This window comes from Silurus meridionalis, chromosome 21 (genome assembly GCF_014805685.1).
Source record: "Silurus meridionalis isolate SWU-2019-XX chromosome 21, ASM1480568v1, whole genome shotgun sequence".
Lineage (NCBI taxonomy): Eukaryota > Metazoa > Chordata > Actinopteri > Siluriformes > Siluridae > Silurus > Silurus meridionalis.
In genome coordinates this window covers 15877649-15883310 of record NC_060904.1, presented here as the reverse complement: position 1 = coordinate 15883310, position 5662 = coordinate 15877649, and positions in this window count along the sequence as shown.

Here is a 5662-nt window from a genome sequence, read left to right as displayed (position 1 = left end):
TATAAGCTGTCATTACCTGCGTTTTTAGCGTCATATTGCCAGTAAAACAAAAACCTCTCCCGATGTGTCAAGGGGCTACTTGAGAAATTTCATATCTCAAATTTAACCTCTCTCTGTCTTTAGAACCAGAACCTGCTATTAACCACGAAACATCAAATCCTTACAAGATCCCCAAACACCCAAATAGATTTTGAAGCGGTTTGTGTGTGTGTGTGTGTGTGTGTGTGAGCATGTTCAGACTCTTTTTGACCGTCTGCTTGTCTCTGTTTAGATCTCCTCGATTGCTTCAACATAATACAGCTGAAGGTCAGGAAGAATTGACCGCTACAAAGCTGGCCCACACCTATCGACTGCAAATGAGGGGCTTAGCCAAAGGAGAAGTTGGCCACACGGCTTCCACACACACATACAAACACACACAAACACAGGCACACACACCAACAAACTAAGAGACGGAAATATACAAGTGATTTTAGGTTAGAATAATATTCATATCCCAAAAGAGGGTGAAATATCTGTCTAGAAATCAAGGTTGCTGTTTTTTGGATCGTATCGGAACGGATTTTCCAATCCGAATCAACAGGCTGGAAATTTGTATTCATCTTGTGGATACGTGATACGTGTGGATACGTGTGGATACGTGATACCAGAGCACAGATTACACGTAAACAGTAGACACAAACTGAATTTACTGTACTGTTCAGTCCAGGTCAAAAACACTTTTTGTCATTATTTACTGTATAAAAACTTAAATTATTTGTTTGTTTATTTACTATAGAAAGAGTTACTATCGCTGATTGGTATAGTTAGAGATAAACATTTTTTTTTCACCAATGAAAAGCTTACTCTGCATTACATCGTGCATTCTGGTACCTGAAAGGTGAGGTCTAATGGCTTTATCAAGATTGCCGCCCATTAATGTTAAAAACGTTTTAAGAGAAGCTGAATTACATCGACACGTCTCGGAGACGTCGCTGAAGAACTCTGCTTTAAGGCAGGTTTGTCAATAAAACAAATGTCTGTTCTTTGTTAGCTCCATTAGCCACATAACTCTAAAGTTGGACACCAAACCTGTCTTAAATGATCGACTCCATTCGAGGTAAAAGCTACTTGCGATCGCTGGCTCACTCCTGTTTCCAGTTAACTCTGCTTCCATCGTTTTCCCACAATCCCCTGTTCCTCTATCACCAGAAGCTCTTTGAGTAAATCTATTCATTCCATATCTGCAGTAGCAGAGGCTCTCGGAGCAGGACGGAGCTCCTCTCCTGCTGGCCAAATGTATTTTTTAACCTTGACTCGGAGGTGTCAGCGCTGAGAAGGTGCATTATTTGTCACGCCGGATAGCGGTTAACGTGCCGGCCGTCCCCGCAGGAGTGCAGCCTGGGAAACTCCATTAATCTTTCTGTCACTTCCACGGCACTTTTCATTTGTTATGGCGGCTATCTGATCAACAGGCGATGGCTGCATGTGTGTGAGCGTGTGTTCGTGTGAGGTTAGGGAAAGATGCACGAGAACTGTGTTGCTATAATGGAATATGCAAAGATGTAACACACACACACACACACACACACACACACACACACACACACACACACACTTACAGCGTGACACCTGGATCCTGTCACATCTATTTGATTCACTCCCTTCACTCAGTTTCCCCACAATCTTTAACGTCAAAATGCTGACATGCAAAAAGGATTTTAATAACTCGAACATCAGAATCCACTCCTCCTTTCACTTTTCAATTTTCCCACCAGAGATGATTTTCACTGCAGAACCTCAGACTGGTGATCTGCAGCATGTGGCTGGATGGAAAATTGCCAGATTGCTTCTACTGAGACGTTTTTAGCACTGCGATCCGTAAATCAGACCCCATACGATGTATGTTTACAGATCTAGCAACAAGTCAGCATTAGCTACCAGCTGAGTTTGAGTTATGCTAATTATAGTTTGTGTTGCTAGCTAGCTAACAGCTAGTGGGTTGTGTTAGTAAGCTAGCAAACAGCTTGGTTTAGTATAGTGTATGTACTGTGAGCACACAAATCACAAAAACCTGCAAAAACTTCACTACTTCACTAAGTCACTTCACTCTTCAGTCAGGTTTATGTCATTTGTACAATATATAATCCAATAACTGTGTAAATTTGAATGTTCCAATTGATAGTTTTACACAATGTAGAAAGTGTTAGCTTGATTTGTTGGGAATGTTATTTAGCTAGCAAATGACAGTTTGCTATTTGTTACTTAGCTAGCTATGTACGATAATGTAGCTATCTAGCTAAGACAAAACACTAGCTTGTAGTTTTCTCAGGATGTATTTATAGAATTTTAATTTAGTGTAAATAAATATATTATCTGTCGTTCACAATCTATCTGTTTTTCTCTCTTTTCCTCTCTCTCTCTCTCTTAGACACGCACATACACACACAATTGCAAACATAAACTTGCAAACACAAGTCGAACCAGAGGTAAAGAAAGAAAGAAAGAGTTAAAATACACAGATTCTGTGAAAATTCAGAAAATTAAGCGCAAAATAAAGCTTTTTTTGTTTTGTTTTCCGATCGTACGCCAGCCTGTATTGTGATTACGGTCAAAATTTCATTTGTTCTGATTCCCAAACAAGGTTTATTATCATTCACAGTATTACACACACATACGCAGATTTGCGTAGCTATATTGATCTAGTAACTGATAAACTGGCAACCCTGGGAATATGGGGTAATAAATAAAAGCAGAATCCGTTTCAGGGAAAAGGAACTAAAGCAGTGGGGTGGTGAAGAGAAAAGCAATTTTCCAGCTCATGGCTCGCTGTATAACACGCCGCACACCTAGCGCCATTAGAAATACTAATTTCCATTAATGCAGCTTCTCGCCATTATACTGCCTTACTGCGTAAATGTTACCTTTTTCCATTTCATATAATTAAATAAATATATTCAACACGCAGCCTTTCCATCGCCCCTGGCGCCCGCCTTGACATTTTATCACAGTCGCACAATTGTTGGATCAGCTCTTTTTTTCGAACTGTAGTGACACCAATTTTAGACCAAGTGCACGTTTAACGGTTTCAAATTAAATTACTTTAGTGTTCATGATGTCTGTGTCAGGAATCAAACCTAACCAGATACACTGTGAAATGAATGAGAGTATTATTACACCTTATTATTTATACCACAGCAAATCTGCATACAATTACAAAATCAAAATAAATTAATTAATGAAATATTGTAGTATATACTATGGAACAGGCACAAAACAGTAGTCAGTTTCAATGAAGACCTGTGAAGAGCTCATTGTGGACTTCTTACAGCAGGAGACTCTGCCCTACATCACCAGAACTAACTAGGAGTAAAGCAGGTGTCCAGCTTGAAGTTTCTGGTAGTCCTCTTCTCTGAGGATCTGTCCTGGCACCAGAACACTTCAGCCCTGGTTAGGAAGATGCAACAGCTTCTATAAATCTTGAGGAGAAAGTTCATCTGTCCCTGTTGCACTTCTGGTAAATCAATCAATCAATTAATCAATTAATCTATCTATCTATCTATCTATCTATCTATCTATCTATCTATCTATCTATCTATCTATCTATCTATCTATCTATCTATTATGAGTTATGTTACAGCAACTGTATTTTTTCCATCTTTACAAAATATATTTCTTAAAAAACATTGGGTTTGGGTTTGGGATCAGCAGGTTGCACCAAAAAAACAATTACCTACATTATCGCTGTAGTATTTTTTAATGTCACATCACAGCAAAAAAAAACAAGTCACAGGCATCATATATGGCAGCAATGGACTTCAAGTCCTACAAACTCCAGCCTTTACAGTCACCTAGCTTCTGACTGAACACACACAGTATAGAAGAGATTACACTTTTCACCAGCTAACTGCAAACTATATGTTTTTTCCTGACACTGACCAAGCTTTATTGTTTTGTTTTGCCACCAAACCTCGTATCGTATGGACCAAATCAAAACCCATTGTTGTATCTAATAAACGATTCCATATGAGCAACATTTGTACTATTCACTATTTCAGTAAACCAAGTTCCATCAGTTTGCAAAGTTTGGTGTATAGCGTTATTTAGCCATAGGGAGTGGGGTTTTTTTGTAAATTACCTCTAAATCTGATACATTTCAATGTTGGGAATGGTTTTGTGTTGCTTCTGTGGTCACTTTACTTTCTTAACTCTCTTTATATAAAAGGTTAGAGTCAGCTAGCTAAATTGTGGCTCGGTCATTAGCCTATTCCCTGTATTCAGAGTTCCCAGTTTCCTAGCAACAGTTTTTTTACGCTTTTATGTGTGCGATTTCTTGCACATATACACTGTATAATGCTTCATACATTGATTTTCATGACATTTTCAGCTACACTTCCTGCCATTTTTAGCCCAGTGGTCTTTTTTTTGTGTTTCTTACTACAATAAAGCTGATTTTTCCAAACAACTTAAGCATTTAACAGGGCATTAATCAGGACTCTATTGAGATTAGAACTTCAAAGTAATGCCACACGAACGAGATGTCGCACCACGCGCAATCAGCTGGCGCTAAGCGTCCGAGAGCCTTTTAATAAAGGCACATTTTGTTGTCCTCAGTGCCGCTGGAGATCTTTGATGAATTGAGTTTCTGTTTGTGAAAAATTTTGCCGAGCACTTTATCTGCAGCTATCAGTGCGCTAATGCAGCGCAGGCCTGTCAAGCTTCAGCAATCAAACCGCTTTTCCAGCCTGGGACCCTAATGCTCTTTTTCTATCTCTTTCTCTTCGCTTCTTCCTCCCACACACCGAAACACAAACACATTTGCACTGGCTTTCGTTCTTTCACTCACAGTTTTATCTGCTCAAACAGCTTGTAAAGAAGAGCAGTGGAGGGAAAACAGGGATGTTATTGATCCCCTGCTCTCAGACTGATTTCACTTAAAAGGCAGAGAGTATGATTTTATCGCATTTAAAGCTCCGAGTGATATACACGTGTACGATCAAATAAAAAAGCAGGATCGGCTCAAATAGTAACCTGAATGGACTAATAGTGAACTTATTTTAACTTATAGGATCGAAGTGTAATAAATCTCTGCTTTTTTTTTTTGCAAAATAATGCACTTAATCTTTGCATATATATATATATATATATATATATATATATATGTATTGTTGTGTTATCAGTAACTGGTTAATCAATAGCTGTACTTTCTATTTTTGTACAGGTATCGATTGATTCTCTCGACTCTGAGGTTGGAGTCTGTGATTTAAAATCAATATCCGGTGTGAATGTTTGCCACGTTGTTGAAAGAGAACAAAAGCTGGGATGACTGGCAGATTGGAATTGATGCTCTTATCCGACTATTTTTATATATTAGCAAATGAAGTTTAATTTCTTTAAACATTAATGCTTCTGAAACTAGACATTGTGACTGTTAATGTGAGTGTAGGAGGTGTGGCCTCTCTGTGTTTAAGCTTGAGTGAAGGTTGCATGGCATTTGTCAGTTTCCATGAAGATGTTGTGGTTTTGGTTTATTTCCAACTAAGTATTTGTGGCTCCAGTGAAGGTGTGGCCTCTGTCCATTTCACAAAAAAAAGTTTGGTGTTTGTCAGTTCCAACAGAAAAATGTGGCCTCTCTGTGTTTAAGCTCTAGTAAAGGAGGTGTGGCCTCTGTCATTTTCAGTGG